This window comes from Lontra canadensis, unplaced genomic scaffold (assembly GCF_010015895.1).
Source record: "Lontra canadensis isolate GAN:19392208 unplaced genomic scaffold, GSC_riverotter_1.0 scaffold9, whole genome shotgun sequence".
In the NCBI taxonomy this organism is placed as follows: Eukaryota; Metazoa; Chordata; class Mammalia; order Carnivora; family Mustelidae; genus Lontra; species Lontra canadensis.
In genome coordinates, this window is record NW_022631003.1 from 5,190,147 (window position 1) to 5,209,939 (window position 19,793).

The 19,793-nt window shown below is 34.5% G+C and overlaps 1 protein-coding gene and 1 long non-coding RNA gene across 2 annotated transcripts in view; both read right to left on the reverse strand.

Moving 5' to 3' along the window:
* Positions 1-19,793, reverse strand: part of NAV3 (neuron navigator 3) — a 610,320-nt gene that overhangs the window by 525,494 nt on the left and 65,033 nt on the right. The gene's annotated exons all lie outside the window — the stretch shown is intronic.
* Positions 5,057-19,014, reverse strand: LOC116866078. The gene is made up of 3 exons (XR_004382321.1): positions 18,791-19,014; positions 5,785-5,787; positions 5,057-5,081 (listed from the first exon to the last, which is right to left on the reverse strand). It is a non-coding gene; the product is annotated as an uncharacterized LOC116866078 (long non-coding RNA).

A 19,793-nucleotide genomic window follows, 5' to 3' on the forward strand; every position in this document is an offset into this window, starting at 1 on the left:
ATTCATAATTCAATACTTCAGCAGAATATTTAGACTCATTTAAGTCAACTGCTCTACAGTCTTTGAATTCATTCTCAGCATACATTAAATTGAAACTATCATTTTCCTGTGCAGTATTTTTTTTCTAATAGACAATATTCATGACATTTGGCCTCTTTCACACACTACAGATTAAAACACCGTGTCCCTTCATTTAATGTAAGCGATCTGACTTTGCAAGCTGGGCATTATAAATTCATTCACTCATTGTGCAATTATTTGTTCCTTGCCTACTGTGTATAAGGCATTTGGTTCAACAGAAAAGTTACTGTAATCACAAATCAAGGACCAGTGTTCTGCCAGTAATTTGAATGTGATTTGAAAGACCCAGTAAAGCAGCCTCTAACTAAATAAACTCACCACACAGTTGACTGGAACCACTTGGGACTAGGTGTGTCTGCATGAATATATATAAAAGAATTTAATGTGGAAATTTGTAAAAACAGAGATAATTAGAAACAAAAATTAGACATATGACTAATAAACAATTATAATCCTAATCTCATAGGTTCCTGTTTTCTCATTTGTCAAGTAAGATAATCCTAGGCACTAGCTAAATATTTATTGAATGAATTAAAATGAAATGTATAAAGATTTCAAGATGTCATATGATGCATATTTCTCTTCTAATTTAAGAAATTATCAAAGTAATAGCCCTTTGATAATTCTAGGCAGATCATAATAAATAAAAATTTAAAAAAAAAAAAAAATTCTAGGCAGATCATTTTAGCTTACAATGGAATGTTTACAGTCCAAGGCTGAAAAGTCAGACCAGTTAGCTGGGATCCCCATCTGTCTTTTGAGTAACTGAGTAATTACTGATTGAGTAATCCTGGGAAAGTTACTCAAAGAAACTCGGTCGTCAGGTACCCAAACTGCAAAATAGGAATAATCATGTATTGAATATGCCAAAAATGTGCCAGGTATAAAAGACTAGCACGCAGAAGTTGTTCAATAATGAATGCTTAATTTGACAACTTAATTTCAGAATATAAACAACTTTAAAGATCTGTGAACTCTAAACAGTCTTCATTTTCCTAAGATACTGTAACATTTGACCAATAACAAAGACTTCCCCACAACTTCCTGATGGAAAAGACACATTTGTAGATAAGGAAAAAAAAGATACAGAAATAATGCTCTTTTTTTCCAGAGTAATACATAATTTTTTAAAATTTTAATCCTCATACACACACACACAAAAACCTATAATATGAAATGACACAGGCCCACATTGATTTGTCCCATCATACTAAAAATGTAAAACACAAAAGGCAGTACGATTTCTGTGATACTGACTACATACAAGAAATTGTGAATCACTGATAATTGTCTCTAACTTTACAGAAATATTAGAATTGGGTTTCTTAAAGTAGTAAGAATTATTCTGTGGAGAATGTCCTTGGTTGAGCTTTAGAGGATCCAGTGACCTAAAGGACCTAGATACAAAATTTTATTTACATATGTTCCCACACACTTTTTGGAGAGGAAAAGATCCAGGGTTTTCACAGATTCTTCCACAGCTTTTCAAAAGGGCAAATAAACCAAGCACAAAAGCTCAAGTATCCCCACTCCAGAAGTGTGGATGTAAATTACAACTCTTATGTAGGGTACAACACAGTGGTGAGAACTGGATTTTAGGAAATGTCACTCAATATTTTTAGTATACAAAGATAATGTGTTATCAGAGAAGAATCTACACAGATTAACAAGATTTTATTTTATTTTTTTTTAAAGATTTTACTTATTTATTAGACAGAGATCACAAGTAGGCAGAGAGGCAGGCAGAGAGAAAGGAGGAAGCAGGCTCCCTGCTGAGCAGACAGCCTGATGTGGGGCTTGATCCCAGGGTCCTAGGATGATGACCTGAGCCGAAGGCAGAGGCCTTAACCCATGGAGCTACCCAGGTGCCCGATTAACAAGATTTTAGCACACATTTTGATTTTTGTTTTTTAACCTGAATAAACATATATAAATAGTTAAGATATCAAAACTTAACTGATAAATAAGTTTGAACAAAGATCTGTAGAGTAATATAGTATTTTACTTTTGAAATTCAACAAAACTAATGAATTAGCAATTACAACAGCACTGTGAGCATCTGTGACTTTAGCAGAGTACTATTGAAATAATATATTCTTACTAGATCATATTTGTCATCATTAATGGTATTGTCAAATTATCTATTTCTGTAATATAATTACAAGGGCTCATTAAAAGTGTCAAAAAGAAGAAGTACTTTAAAATCTCAAGAATTGTGAAGAAACACTGGATATCAGTCCACTGACCATTGAGCCAACTTTTCCAGGAAATAAAAGCAGTAATAGGTTAAATAGAACTTTATTCTTCATTGACTATCACAATTATTTGGTGTAGGACTGGAGAATTATATGTCAAGTGGGTTGATTTTCATGGGCATTTAAAACAGTTTACAGTTCTTATATTGCTAAAATAATATGGATCAAAAATCTCCATTAAATATTAAACATATTACTAGCTATTTTATGTATATACTTGCTATTGGCACATGACAAATTCTGAATGATGTCATAGCTTGTCATTTTGATTTTGTTTTCCATTATGTCTATTGTCATCAAATTATGTACCAAGCTAAAATGTTAACACAAAAAAAATGGTTTGCATGGAGGAACTCTGAGAAATATTACATCAGGGCAGCCAGATTTAATAATAAGAGCTAAAATAGAGTAATCATTTATTATGTACAAGACACTGATACTCAAAGCAATAGCTATCGCTCTATCCGTCTATATACACATTCACACACAGATATGCAAGCACATGTATTTGTACATATGTATGTGTGTCTATGTAGGTGTGTTATAGCCACACACACACACATACATATACACAGGGCCAAAGTGATAAATATACATCCATCTTCATACAACTCAAGGGAGTGGGTACTACTATTGTCTCCGTTTTGCCCACCAGAAACATGGCATTAGATAGTGTAAATAAATTGCCTATGAATACACTGCCATTAAGCAAGCCAAAATGTGAACCCAGGTAATGCTCTGCAAATCCCTGGTTTTTACCCATTGCTTATAAGTGTCTCTGGAAATAATGGTAATAAAGACACAGGGCAGGTGGTAAGGAGGAATGGGTTGTTTGGGAAGTGGTGGTGACATTGAAGGGATACTATTTGGTAAAAGCCCTTGAGTTAATGTGGATTATACTCTGGATGTAATATTAGAACAGACATCTGATTGATTACAGTTCCAGATAAACACCCATGCTCACTCCATATACTTAAAAAGAGATTACTTCACAGGTAGCATAATCCTTACTTGTTGAAAAAGTTAGCTTTGTATGTTTTGCTTTGTGTTTGTTGAATTTTTTCTTTTTGTCCTTCATTTCTAAATTGATGCAGTTTCAGAAGTGAAAAACTGAAAACTTCATCAACCCACCTTTGGCTTGAAGAGGTATATTTTGACATTTCTTACATAGTAGTCAAATTATGATATATGTTTAGCATTATATCAACTAATGCTGTGGGGGAAACAGATGTTTGTGTTTTATATAATCAAAATCTTTGCTCAGAAATTAAGAAAAGAAAGATCCTCTTATTAAAATGTAAGGTGTTTAAAATGACTCAAATTGTTAGGTTAAAAAAAATACCTAAGTGAATAAAAAAGATTTGCACTCAGTGTTTTCCTAAACAGTGTAATTTACAGCACTTAAGTGAAACTTAAATAGATACATTGGTGCTATAAATTGCAAATTATGCAATAAACGTGATAAGGCATAAGCATTTTTCTTTCATGAAATCAAAGCCTGACAGTAAGGAATTCATTCTTAATGCATTTAGTATTGATCGCATACTCACTTAAAATGCTCATCTTTTTAAGGGGAAAAAAAAAAAGCAAAAGGTGGATCTTATCACCAAAATGCTCTCGAATAAAATAAATCTATTTTATTGCCGACTTATGGGTTTTCTTCCTTTTTTCTCACATTGTCTATATACCCTAGGAAAAAGTCTAACACAAAGCCATTTGCAGTGCAATTGTAATAAAATGTAAATCTCATTTTTATAAAGTTAAAATACTTACTAATTATAGTTAGAAAAACCATAATACCTTGAAGAAATATATGCAAAAATCCATCCCATCATTCAACAAGCACATATTAATGCTAGGCACGGGGATCTGTTCTATATGCGAAGCACAGGGATCTGTTCTCAAGGAGCATATACAGACTGTTTCTGGAAGACACTCATATCTTTTAAAAAGTCCTAAGAGTTTCACAAAAATTCTACTAGGATATTTGTTCTATAATGTAGCAATATTATAAGATACAGGATCAATATAAAAAAAATTGTTCACAATAGGAAAAAGAATCTTGAAATGTAGTTAGGAAAACAAATGACATGCAAAAATGTTGAAAGAATAGAGTATTTAAGAATAAATTTAACAGAAGTGTAAGACTATAAACTGAAAACTATAAAACATCACTGAGAAAATTTTAAAAGACCCCCGCAAAAGTGAGATAATGCCATGTTCATAAATTAGAAGAACCAATATCATTGACAGAAATTCTCCAAACTGATCTCTATAAAATTTAACAAACTCTCTATGAAAATCCCAGCGATCATTATTATTGAAAGTGACAACATCATCATAAATTTTACATGGAAAGGCAAAGGAACAGTTAAAGTAATTTTGAAAAAGAAGGTTGAATTCAAAGGATTTATATTATTGGATTTCAAGTCAATATAAAGCCACAGTAATTGAGACAGGATATTATTTTTGTAAAGATAAATATATATATTAATGGAACCGGAGAGAAAGTCTAGAAATATACCCTCTAATTATGTCAACGGATTCTTTTTTTTTTTTTTTAAAGCTTTTATTTATTTGACATAGAGAGAGAGATCACAAGCAGGCAGAGAGGCAGGCGGGGGTGGGGGGGAAGCAGGCTCCCTGCTGAGCAGAGACCCCAACATGGGAATCGATCCCAGGACCCTGAGACCATGTCCTGAGCTGAAGGCAGAGGCTTTAACCCACTGAGCCACCCAGGCGCCTCTGTCAATTGATTCTTGATAAAAGTACCAAGGCAACTCAAGGAAGGGAAAAAGCCTTTTCAGTAAATGATACTGGGATGATTATTTACATGAAAAAAAAAATGTTAGATTCTAGTTTTACACCATATATAAAAATAAGCTAAAAATGGATCATATATCTGAATGTACAAACTATAATCATAAAACATCTGGAAGAAATAGAAGACAATAGAAAAAATAGGAGAAAATCCCTAGCTTTGGGATTAGGCAAAGATTTCTTATACCAATGGTATGATTCATCCAAGAAACAAATTGTTAAATTGAATTTCAGAAAAGTTAAAAAAACCTTTCTCTTCAAAAAACACCACTAAGTAAGTAAAAAGACAATCCACAGTCTAAGTAAAAATACTGTTAACTCATATATCTAATAAAAATCTTTGATCTATAATATATCAATAACTCTAATAATTCAAGAAATAAATCAATTAAAAGTGGCAAAAGGTCTGATTAGATATTTCATTGAAGACAACATATAAATGGCAAGTAAGTACATAAAAGCACTCTCAACATCATTAGTCATTATGTAATACAAATAAAAATTTCAGTAAGATACCTCTACTCACAGGAGAATGGCTAAAATTAAAGACTTAAACTTCTAATTTTATTGAGGATATGGAAAAGCTGGACATCTCACACATTGCCGGCTGGAATGTACAATGGTGCACCCACTTTGGAAAACAATTTGTCAGTGATGGGAAGGAGGACTGACTGCAAATGGGCACAGAGGAACTTCTGGTGAAGACAGATGTGCTCTAAAAGTGGACTGAGGTAATCAACGCACACAGTTGGATATACTTCCTCAAAAGTCTCATGCTGCGGGGCACCTGGGTGCCTCAGTGGGTTAAGCCTCTGCCTTTGGTTCAGGTCATGATCCCAGGGTCCTGGGATCGAGCCCCGCATCGGGCTCTCTGCTCGGCAAGGAGCCTGCTTCCCTTCCTCTCTCTCTCTGCCTGCCTCTCTGCCTACTTGTGATCTCTGTCAAATAAATAAATAAAATCTTAAAAAAAAAAAAAAAGTCTCATGCTGCAAATACAATGGTAAACTGTATAGTAAGTTATAATTTTAAAAAGTTAAAAATCAAAGGAATACCTTTAGACAAATCATGTACAAACCTCATGTATAAAAATGAGGAAATATCTAATCCATCTGTAGAAACAGAATTGGTTCACACATGTGACTCTACAGTTTTTTTTCTAAAGTTCTGGCTCCAGTATTTCATTTTATGATATCACAATATTTGATTAAAATTGAGATAAATTCCATTCAAAATAAAAAAAAAAAAAAAGGAAATCATCTTGTTAAAACTTTTCTGTTCTGTGCAACAAACCATAACTTTAAACTGCTGGTGGTAGCTGATTTTAAAACTTCAATTAGGGGCACCTGGGTAGCTCAGTCAGTTAAGAGTCTGAATCTTGTTTTTGGCTCAAGTCATGATCTCAGGATCGAGAAATCAAGCCCCTGAGTTCAGTGCAGAGTCAGCTTAAGACTCACCCTCTCCCTCTACACCTCCCCATTGCTCTCTCTCTCTCCCTCTCTTTCTTTCTAAAATAAAAAAATAAGGGGTGCCTGGGTGGTTCAGTTGGTTAAGCATCTGCCTTCAGCTCAGGTAACAATCCCAGGGTCCTGGGATCAAGTCCTGCTTCGGGCTCCCGGCTCGAAGCTTCTCCCTCTCCTTTCCACTTCCCATTTGAACTCTATCTTTAAAAAAAATAAAATAAATCTTTTAAAAAATACAACTTTAATTAGACTTTGTTCCACCCATTATAAGTAATTTCTGAGGAATTGATTTTTTTAATGTAATAACCATAAAATAAGATGGCTACCTGACATTTCTTACTTCAGGGGACATTTGTGTTTTTTCTTAATTCAGAAAACCAGAATATGGATGCATATATGTGTTTTCAAACAAAAATATTTGCACATATAAAGAGCTGTAATGCATTTATGTGTATGCATGTATAAACATATCCATTTTACACAATAAAATTATATTTGTATAAATATAAAATATAAGTATTTTAGGTATGAAATATTATAAAAATATATAATCTTTTATAAATATACTATAGGTATATAGCTTTATTTTGTATTCACACAAAAGTACTACACTATTCTCTGGCAAAAGTTATTCTGGAAGCTCCTCCCAACAATATTCCATGTGAAGAAGAAACACAAAACAAATGATGCTTTAACTTTTGTTTTGCACATGTCAATAAAGGTGCATGGCTATAAAAATATTTGTTCTGAAGATATTTCTAATACGTTAAAATATCAAGAAATTTATTTTCAGTTAATTTAAATTTTATTATCAATCTAATTAGAAAATAGAGACTTTCCATTCTCAAATCTAAAAGAAAAGTTAGAGCGAGAGTAATTTAAATCCAGTTTTTAGTCATCCTCTTTTCATATCATCAAGATATTAAATACTCCATCATTTTCTTTAGGATTATTTCAATATTTAATCATTTATTCATTCAGTCAATAAATACCCAGTGAGTACTGTGTCTGTATCATGCACTATGTTAGGTACCAGTGATAGAAAGAGAAACAGGGACAGACTCTGCCCTCAAGTGGTCTAAGAGTCCAAAAAGGAGTACTTGTAGAAGTCAACCGAAGTATTTTGCAAATTTGGTACATAAGAGCCTCAAGAGACAGGGTAGGGTTTATTTACATAGTTTAAGCAATGCTGCATCCTATAGTCCTTCTTGAAAATTAATAAAATCAAAGACTCTGAGCAGTCCTATAGTAAAGAAACCTGTTTCACCTTTTAAGTTCTAGAGTTTCTTAAATTTACTTGACTACAGATTTTTCTCAGCTATTAATCCTAATAACATCCATTGAACACCCTTTGAAAAACACTAATACTTTGTAATTCCTTGTATAAAATCTGTAACTCTTTTATAAAAGAGAAGCAGACACATCCAGCATTGCTTTCATTTCTCAGACTCCTGCTGATTATTATATTTGTGGATGGACAAACACTGATTGCTTGATAATAGGTTCTACCATTTTGCCAGCTAGTGTAGAAGTTACACTGAACAGTCTATAATTCACAAAGCATTCATTTACCAAAGATGGACATAATATTTACCTTTTCCTAGCCCTTAGATTTATTCCTTATCCTTTTCTAAAATCAAAGATTATATTTTTGAATCAAGTGTTTGACTAAGTCTTCTAATACAAGGCATCAAGCCTATGGATTTGGGTGCATTCGTGAGATATGTGTTTTTTACTTCATATTCCAGACCCACATCCTTTTGGTGTTCTAGTTTGGTTTTCAATTACTGCTGTTTTGTTCACATTTTATTGCTTCTGAAAAGATAGGAAAAAAGTGCAGAACTTCGGGAATTATGGCCGAAAGACATTTATGCATTCAACATTTACTTATTGAGTGTCCTCACAAGTAGGTAATTGAATTTATCCTCACAGAGCCTATAGGTTTGGTTCCCTCACCTACAGACACAATAGTCCTGGGGAAGTAACAAAATTAATGTGCTAAATACTCCTAGCTATAAAATAAAGATATGTGTGCCTAATGAGGTTGTTGCAAGGATCTAGAACACAGTCTGGAATTTTAAAAAACATAGACAAATACTATTTGTTTTAGAAGCTTCCATCCTTCCTGTATGCTGGTTATATATTCTTCTTTGGACAGATGTCATTTTTATTTAGCTTGTTCTCTGTTGGTAGGGAACAAAGGACCGTCATTGCACTTTCCTGTTTCCCAAGATGCAGTAAAGTTGGGTCAGAGCCACATGGCTCCAGAATCAGGCAGAGCTCAGTTCAAAGCTTAGCTGCCACCCTTACTCACTCTGTGGACTGGACCACAACATTTATCCTCCCTCTACTGTATTTTTACTATCTGAAAGATGGGGATCATCTTTTTGGCCTCTAAGGAAGCCTGCAAAGATTAAATAGAGCAACATATGCTATTCCAGAAAAAATGTTACAGTTTGAGATGATAGGGACTAAAGGAGTAGAATTCAAACTTTTCTTTAAAATGTCAGCTGTTAGAAGAAATACTATAATAAAGAGAAAGCTGACTTTACAGGACTAGGATCTATGGAACTTTGGAGCAAAATGGCAAGGTGGTGAAGAGTGAATGCTCTGTAATGACGGAGATTGAACAATAGATCAACCACTCCTTATTGTGACTCTAGGCTAGGTTACTTAAACCTCTCTGAACCATAAAATGGAGATACTAATGACATTTGAGTGCTTACTATTTGTTAGAGCCTGTTCTAAGTGCTTCTAGTTTCACTACTGTTAGCAACTTAAGAAATAAGCGTAGTATTATTCCCATATTAGAGACAAGGACACTCCAGAGAGCTTCATCCCAGAAAGCAGAGCAGAAAGCTACTGTTTTTGCTTTCCTGGGATCATTCTACTTTCTTCTGCTCATTCCACCCACCCTATGCTTTGAAAGCCACTCTTTCCTAATATCTGTCTTTCCCTAGCTGCAATTGGAGAACAGACCAAATACTATACCACTAGATTCTCCTTGAAGTTATATTCCCAAGCACGGGATGTGAACTCCTGCTACACAAAGCCAAGAGCCTCTCTCTAACCCTCTCTTTTTCAAAGCCTAGATCTTCAGCTGTTCCTTTTACTACATAAATTACCATTCTTTCCATAAATTCAATTTTTGTTTAAATGGCCACCTTGTAGTCTCCTGTATGTAAGTGAAATAGCCTAAAAAATAAACACCAGCTCAGCTAATAGTCCAATTCTAGCCCCTGGAGCCATACGATATGGAAAGAACACTAGCTATCTGATGCAGTCGTTACTTACTCATAAACTCATCTATACCGTGTACAGATATGGGTTCAAGAAGTTAAGGGCAAAGGCTGCCCCAACTATGGACTAGGTTTCAGAGGTTTTCCTTTGGGAAGTATGTGTATTTATGTGTATTTGAAGGTATTTCAAAACCCTGTGGCTATATTATAATCTACTGCAATCACATTCATAGGCTGTATGAATAATGAAAAAAAAGAAAATAAACATGGGAAAATATGCTGGGAGTCGCAAACTAATCACCACCAAAGTGGAGGAAACAAAAGAATCGATCATTCGTAAGTATGGAAGGATTAAGGGCTCACAGAGAAAAAGCAGTTGAAATTTTACCTCAGTAACTTTTAACGTCAATATAAACATGATGGGGAATTCCCTTGGGGTTTAATGGCTCAAATTTTCTAAGAAATTGATAGAGTTATGTTTGCTAGTCATTAATGTAAACAGCAGAGCAGAAATGTAGAAAAGTCTTACAATTAATTTGAATCAAAGGGATTGTGTCAGGGGCGCCTGGATGGCTCAGTGGGTTGGGCCTCTGCCTTCGGCTCAGGTCATGGTCCTGGGGTCCTGGGACAGAGCCAGGCATCCAGCTCTCTGCTCTGCGGGGGCCTGCTTCCCTTCCTCTCTCTTTGCCTGCCTCTCTGCCTGCTTGTGATCTCTGTCTGTCAAATAAACAAATAAAATCTTTAAAAAAAAAGAAAGGCATTGTGTCATCCCAGGCATTCTTCATTAAAATGTATCAACAATGTACAATATAGTTGCACTTTGATGAGTCTAAAATGTGACCTGATAGTTTAAATAACTATCGGAGTCATCTGGCTGAATTTCATCTAGATTTATAACGACTGTTAAAATTTGTAAGAATATGTGTTTTCCATCCTCAGTCTCTCACTCAATTGGATCACACCACTTAAATAGTGCTAGAAAGTTTGGAAGCAGTGCCTATCATTATCAGTATCTTTATTTTGATTCTTAATCCTTTCAGTGACCTAATCATAGGTACTTTGAGAACCATCTCTAATGGTTAGGACAGTGAGTTATCCTAAACAATAAAAAAATTAAACATTACCATGCATGAGAAATTTAAATCATTAACTTTAACCAAATTTTACCAGGTTCCAAGAACATCTTCAGGCTTACTACACCCATGAAACTAAATATCCTTTTACAAAAGTGAATCACAATTTAGGTAATTTTTAAATTGAAGTAATAAGCCTCACTAAACAACTTCACTAAACAACCTCACTAAACAACTCATGTCGAGGACATATAGAAATACTGTAATGGTTCATAATATATGACAAAATGCTCCTCTCTCCATCAGAATTTTGCACTTAAATCTTTTCTCTTCAAATCATGCATTAGATTAATTCAACATACCCAATAACAAGGCTTCCAGCTGTACCTCCTTGAAACCGAGCATCAAGTGAAATATCTCCTGACAGCAGAGGAGTGGCAATTAGAGATTCTTCTCATTAAGTTCTTTGTTCTCTCCAACTGAGAAATACTCAAGGCTTAGCTTAAATGGTTTTTATCTTCAAGAAAGACTTTCTTCATTCACCCCCTCCTCCTCAGCCTGGGGTAAATTCCCCAATACACCTCTTATTACACTTCATACTTCTTCTTTCAAGATACTAAAACAAGAAATTAAATTACTACGTGTGATTATGTGTGTAAGGAACATTTTTCTACCATCAGATCCAAAGGGAATGTGATTAACTGATTCCCTTTCCTACCCCTAGGAGCCAACACAAAGCCTGGTACTTAGGAAATACCTAAAGAGAGGGAGAAACAGAAGGTTTAACATGAGCCAAATCTGAAGGAGACCATCTTACAAGACAAAAAGACAGGGTGGAAGGATACTAGGGCCATACCACAGAAATTAAACACCCTCTCTCATTATAACTGAAGAAAAAGGCCTTTGTTTTGTCATATTCTGGCTAAATGATTCATGAAGGAGCCCAAAGTGAAATAAAAGAGGACTTCAAGGTCATCTTAAAACTATTGCAAGTGGGGGGCACCTGGGTGGCTCAGTGGGTTAAAGCCTCTGCCTTCAGCTCAGGTCATGATCTCAGGGTCCTGGGATCAAGCCCCACATCAGACTCTCTGCTCAGCAGGGAGCCTGCTTCCCCCTCTCTCTCTGCCTGCTTCTCTGACTCCTTGTGATCTCTGTCTCTGTCAAATAAATAAATAAAATCTTAAAAAAAAAAAACTATTGCAAGGGGAAACAAATGTGTAGACTTATCATTTTTAAATGATTAAGTCATTCATTTTCAAAGGCATATGTGAAAAACTTGAGTCATACAAAATATAGCAGAGAGAGAATATGGGCAAAATGATCTTGACACACTACAGAAGAATGCTCAAATTCAGTCTGTTATAACAAAATCATTTTAAATAAAATTACAATAAGGTCACAAAAATGTATAGTCACAGTGCACATGAATTTCATGCTTTTATTTTAAAATTCAAATTGAAAGATATTTCTGATTTATTCCTCTTGCATATTGAATTGTACTTTGTGGAATCAAAGAAAATCCAAGAACTCAGCTGCATAATTTGATGCAAACAACATGATGTGCTAATTTATGCCTTTTAATTAAACAAGATAAATTAAAACTTGAAATAACAGTGGAACAAAAAGTAATATAACACATGGTGTAATATTTAACCAATTATCTTTACACCTTATTACTAATACTCAACATAGAAATTGACATACACAAATATCATCAGAGTTTGAACAATCTAAGATCAATAACAACCTATGTTTTATTCACTAAATTATCCTCAGTACTTAGAATACCTCCCATATAGTAGGTGCTCAATAAATATTTGTTGACTGACTTGAATGACCTTCTCATTTCCATTCTGGGTCCATCTATGTGGCAGTGGTCTCTCTGCACAGGTACTGACTTAAACAAGGTCTAATCTAAATTACATTCGGAAATTTATTTAGGAAATTGAGGCTGAAATAGCATTGAGGAAGCCCAGATACCAGGGATAATCTATGATTACAGTGTGTCACCTGAGTCTGGTTCTATCTGGATCACCTCCCTGGTAATTTCCTAGTTCCCGAATGGTTTACTCTATGACTTGCTGCAAGAATTAATGATGTCAGAAACAATTTATGGTGAAATCACAGGATTTGTAATCAATTCAAAAGATAAAACTTATTTCCTCAGTAGACACCATAGCCAATGATCCTTGCTAGCAAAAGTAGGAAGTTTAGGATGCAAGCATCATAGAAAATAGAGTTGAAAGAAACTTTAGATGGTCTCATCAGGTCTACCCTTTATGCATGAGGCAAAATTGAGATATTACTGAAAACAAAGTGTCACCAAAATTTTTATGACATCTATTAGGGGACCTCCTGTTTGTAGATTCTTCATAGTTTCTTCATAACTGGATAAACAATCTTGAGTTCAGAAGACCCCTCTTCCACTGAGCACCACGCTCATAGTCAAAAAGCAGAAATACTTGAATAATCAATTGGTCCTGATCCATCTATTGCCATTTAATAACCAGTCAGTAACATACTCTAAGACTCTCTAATTTGTGAAATATAAATACTACTATTAAGTTGCTTGTCTGCAATGTTCACCACCTTTGATGTTCCTGATTTAAAACACCAACCCAGTGAATTAACCAGAGCTACAACCAAGAGCCCAGTGAATTAAAATAGGGGTGTTTATGTATGTGTGCGTGCCTGTGTACGTTTCTGAAAAAGTAATAAAGATCAGGTCTCTAACTACAGCTGAATTATAGCATAATTCAGAATCAGACTCTGTTTGATAATAAATTCCAGCAGCTTCTTGGCTTTTAAACTGCTCCAAAGAAATTCCTTTGAAATCAGGACTTACTTTTACTGGACAAAAGTGAAACACTGGATTTTATTTTGTATGCCTTTTCAAATAGGCATAATTTTTCAAATAGGCCAAAATCACTCTTTGGCCAATGATAGAGAGTCCAACATCAGGGAAAAATCAGGATCTGTTTTCTTCTCTTTGTTATGTCATTATTTTTGAACAGCTGCCAGGTTTCCCCTTGGTCTTGGGGGGCCTCGAATGTAATATTATTGCATTTCCCCATCTGTTTTAGGAGATGCTGGGATGTACACTGTAAATTAAAGTACAGAAAACCACAATTCTTCTTTTATATGGCATAGGAAAGGTAGAGCTGTGCCTTTAAATCAAACAATTTTCTTACTGCAGGCTTTATTTTTCTGTAGTAGTAAAACATAGCACAGTAGTAATATTAGTAGGAACATTGGTGGGTCTATATTACTTCGTTCCCTCCCTCAGAGGTGGTATAGTATAACGACAGTATAAGCTATAAAATATTAATAACTCACTTCATTTTATATCAAATAGAATGGCATCAGAAGCAGCACTAAACAAGCAGTGGCTTGATTCTGGTCACATGCCTTTTCAAGTGTTTCTAAAAGGATGGAAGGACATAAAATGGAGATAAAATCTCAAGTCTCAAACTTTCTCAAATTTCTGTCTATCCAGTTTCTGGAAAGAAAAACGTGCTCTAAGTCCGCAGCTGGTCACGGCGCAGAGCTGTTGTAGACTAATGAGTTTAGCTTACTGTGATTTTAGCTGATGCACAGAATAAAATACAATTTGGTGTAACAGCTAAGGCATTTAAAGCCTCTCTAATGCTTGGGGAGGCTCTCCCCTTTACCAAAAACAGTCACTCCCCTAATTATTTTTTTTTTACTTTAGTCATTAAATACTTAGTTTTTTACTCTTTTTATTGTATGACTATGCCATAATTTATTCTTTTCTTGATGACACTTAGATTATTTCCTACATTTTGCTACTACAACTGTGTTTGTTGCCACAATTCATGGATAAATTTCTCTTATATGTATACACACAGGCCTGCATATAGGAATATTATATATAGGACTACATAACCATTATATATCTATATATTAAACCATATAAAACTGTCATCGTTGTGGTTTAAGAACAGCTAAATGCCAGCAATTTCAGATGCTTCAAACCTACATACAAGTGAGACCAGTAGGTCACTTCAGGATCCCTGGGTTTTACCAAACTGTTCTCCAAAAATGTTTTTGCAGTTTACATCTTCTTCATCAAGAACACTTTAAAGAAAGTTTTGTTCTACAGTCTCCTCTACAAAATGATTACTCATCTCCCACCAAGGAATTGTCTCTTCCTGTATGTTGCAAAACAAGCCTCTTTCTTCTCTCTGTTTGCGTCTCTGTGATTAGCCTTCTAAATCCATCACTTCCTTTGCACAGTATACTTGGCAATTATAGACTTCTGCTTCTCGGGAACATTTTAATATCATAAAACTTATTTAAAGGAAACAAAGGAAGCATATCTGTACAATGGAGGAGGTGCCTGCTGTGAGAATCATCAACAAACCAGATCAGTCACAAACTCTAAAACCCAGACCTAAGAATTCAGAAAAAGATGGTCAGGAAGACTCTATCCAAGTACCTTTGCCTGTGCCATTCCTTCAGCCATGAAGAATACCCTCAACTCATTTAAATAACCAGAGTCCCCCTTCTGAAAGCTTAAATCAAACAGTTCTCCTTGTCTTTTTTATGCCTCCAGCCAGACTTAATCTCTGCTTCCTCTCTGCCATCCTAGCAACTGTACCTGTGCTACATTTCTGTGTGTGCAACTGTGGCTAGATATGGGGTGTACAGATAAGAAGGGAATTAACATTAAGCCTAGAGTCCTTAAGGGTACTGATTGCTTTCATCAGTCAGACATCATTTTCTTCAGGAAGCTACTCCCCTCAGACGTGTGAGCTTGTTATTCTGCTTTTACTTCTCCAGGCACCTGAGTTCTTGTCTGCTGTTGCATGTAAACTTCTCTCAGTAAAATGCCTGTTCTCACAATGGCTTTCTTAGTCCCTCTGGTTCCTATTCATCTTTACACCTGGCACTGGGCACCCTCATACTCCATAGATAAGTATGAAGTGTGTGTCTCTTCATTTTTCTCCTTAAACATTGTCTTCATATCATGAGGTAACCACAATTCTAGCTGTCGGAGTTTTAGCAATGACCAAAGTAGACAAATCCTTAACCTCACTGAATTTCCAGTCTGGATGGAGGAGACAGCCAACAAACAAACTGATAAACTACAAGGTGTCAGATCATAAAGAGTGTTACATGAATGAACCATTTAGTTTCTGGTATATTAAGTAAATGGATGAATGAACCATTTAGTTTCTGCTTCAGTGTTTCTCTACAGATTATAAATTGCTTAAGAGCAGAGTGGGGCCATCTTGTTCATTTCTGAGTCACATGCACTTAGACAAGTGCCCACTATCTAAACTGCTAACTGACAAAATTAATAAATGAAGAAATCTCAAATAGTCCTTTACACATATGAGGGTAAACAAAAGTTTGTTTACAGATCCTAGATCTGTTGGCAATCCCAATCCAGGTGGGGACAGTCTAGTTATCCCAAACTTTATCTCAACAGGTGTTTTCTCTGAATCTACCTCAGGGGTTCTAAACCACTGTGCCACCTGTCTATCCCCAATTATTTTCCATGTGAAAATTTTGTTCTGAATATACATATCATTACCTCAATTCTTTAAATAAAACTTTGGACATGCCATGTGCAACACAGCAGAGGTAAAACAAACAAACAAAAAGATAGCATGGGTCCAAATAAATATTGTGTCCTTTCTAGAGTATGAAAATATTATAAGTACATTAAAGAGCTGGTTTAAGATTTTTTAAAAAGTGATTCTATTCAAATACAGACACAAGATTTAGAATACACAAGTTCACAGGATATCTGTGATCTGGCCATTGCAGACATCTCTACGGCGATGCACTAACAATATCACTGGTTTTATCACTGTTTGGAAAGTTTTAATCTATGCAAGTGTGATGGCAAAACTATTAGTATATAAAAATGTCACAAGTTCAGAAAATAGTGTAAAGATCTTAAGTTGCTCTATTTTTCAATCAATATTTTCAGAATATTGAGAAGGTAATTTGTAAATGAGAGGATTGCAGCTCATGCAATGTCTTCTCTAGATTCTGTTGAAAGACTGAGCACACCCATTACACACAAGAGACTTACAGCTTCTCAGAGAAAGCAGACTCTCACACCAAATGCAACAGCAAAGAGAAGATATGAAGAATAGAACAGATGTGAGGTGGTGGGGAGCTAACAAGAAATATACTACACAGATCCCTGGACTTGAAAGAGAATAATGATGTAGTAGACCAAAGACCTATCCTTTCTCAGGGCTGGTAAGCTGCATTAAGCAAAATTCTAAGAAATCATCCTTTGCTTTCAAACAAAACAGAAGAAACAATTCCCCATTATTCTTGGCAAGAGACTGCATTAATGAAGTTTGACAATTCATAAAAATCATTCAAAGATCCTGTAATTTTAATTAATGCATTTAATTGGGACAAGACATTAATTTCTCTCAAAAGGCTTAGCTATGTTATGTTTTTCTATTAATGATCAATTGCTAAAGAAATCCCTATGGACAAGAAACATTATGTTCTGTGCTCTAGTGCACAAATAAGATGACAAACGGCGTCAAAGTATACCACAAAGGTTGCTTTATGATGCATCAAACAATGTCTGTTGAGAACCTTTGACTTGTTAATTAAAATGTCAATTAATTCAAAAATTTTCTATGACAGTAGTCAAATAAAGAAATAAGGAAATACTATTTAAAAAGCACAGTTCTGCCATATCACAGCACAATTAAGAAATAATTACATTCTTTAAAATACAGTTAGCATAAATCCATTTCTTAATAGAACACAGGACGCTGTGAAATATATGTAATATATTTAAAATAAAACACTGACTGAACATTGAATTAGGTATTTGGAAGACACGTGTGAGAGGCAGCATTGAACACAGATTCTGGAATTAGCTGTGGTTTAAATTCAATGGCTATAATTACCAGTTCTACAAACATGAGCAAGTTTTTTGTCTTATTTTCTTTTCTTTATAATGGGGATAATAAAAACTACCTCACGGGGCTCAATATGAGGATTAAATAAGTTAATATTTTAAAGCCCTAATGATAATCTCTAGAATACAGCAACTGCTACATATCTGTATGATAAAAATGACTTTATATACGTGTGTTTGTATATGAGTGTGTGTGTGTGTGTTGTATACACATAAATTTTTTAATTTTTTATTCACATTCAAAACTGCTTTGATTCTAGGTTTGAATATCAAAAACTGGAAAAATGCTGCAATTTTCCTGATCACAGATCACAGGGATATTTTTCTCTGAAAAATTCTCATAAATAATCTTCACAACTAAAAGTGGCATAAATAACATATCTCGGTGGTGGTTTAAATATTTTTTGTCAGAAACATTAATAATAGCTCAATGTCAAACATTTATAGAGCTGATTTATGGGTCCCTAGATATTTATAAACCAGTTGAATTTTTTTTTAAGATTTAATTTTAAAATTTTAAATTTTAAATTTAAGATTTAAGAGAGAGGACACGTACGTGCACGCGCATGAGTGGGAAGAGAAGTGGAGGGAGAGAATCTTCAAGCAGACTCCACCCCTGACCACAGAGACTGACCCGTGGCTCAGTCTCACAACCCATGAGATCATGACCTGAGCTAAAACCAAGAGTCAGACACTTTACTGACTGGGCCAACCAGGCACCCAAACTAGTTGAATATTTGTAAAGAAAAATCACGTCAGTATTTCTTTTGTAATGAAGTAGTAGATTAGAAGACAAGAAGACGACTTTGGAATTAAACTAAGATTTGAGTATTGTACCAGCCTTATATTAATTCTGTAACTTTGGAAAATTTATTTTGTTCTCAGAGTTTTAATTTCCTCATCTTCAAAATAGGAATAATGATTGTTCCAACTTCACAGTATTTTTCTTAAGATGAAATGAGGTTTATTCAAGTATAGTGTTCAATCTCAGAGCCTAAAACAATGTATATACTCAACAAATGTTAGCTGACAGTATTAATTTTTATAGTCAACTCCTCTCAAATCAGTTTTAAGGTGCCTCTTCAGTAGGTTAGAGAAGTTAATCAGTCCTAACTTATCAGGAGGTCCCAAGTAAAGTTACTGTTAAGAAAGCTTTAGACATCAGAAAATATCTCCTTATTTTTTTGTTGTTCTTAAGAAACCATTGCTATTAATACAAAGCTGTCATATAAACATCTAAGGAGAAAATTTTATTTACATATATTTTCCCAACTTAAATTATATTTCTCATCTTACATAACCACTTCTCTCATTTAGAAGGCAATTTTGTCCTTAAAATGACATTTGCTAGGGTTATATTATGAAGATCACCACTTACAAATCTTTACATACAAATGATTTTCCCATTTCTTTTCTTAGACTTATATTGTCTCAGTAAATTTTATCAGTCATATAGATAATGTGTTTTGTTAATTACTCATAAAACCATAGGATGCATAAGAATATGGAATGTTCATCAATGAGATAAATGCAGAAAACTTAAAAGACAATTCCAAAATGGAATAAAAAAGCAACAACTATGCCAATGTTTCACACCATGAGTTTCATGTTTTACATATTAAAATGTCTTTTTGTGTTCTTAAATATGCAAAAATTGTCACTGGTTAAAAGTGAACAAGCTGCAAAGAAAAGAGCATTTCTTCTTTCAACATTTTTTGTAAACATCTTCATTACACTAGTTGTGGTCCCAAGTCAAGATTACTTTACAGATTGGTCCCCTTGCAGTAATCTTCATGGTATGAAAGCCATTATATAAAAGCAAGTAGCATTTAATCACAGATATTCCATAAATGCTATTTATAATTTAATTAATTAATTAATCAATCAAATCACCAAAATAGAAATGCTTGCAATTAATGCTGGAGAGGACGTTATATAGA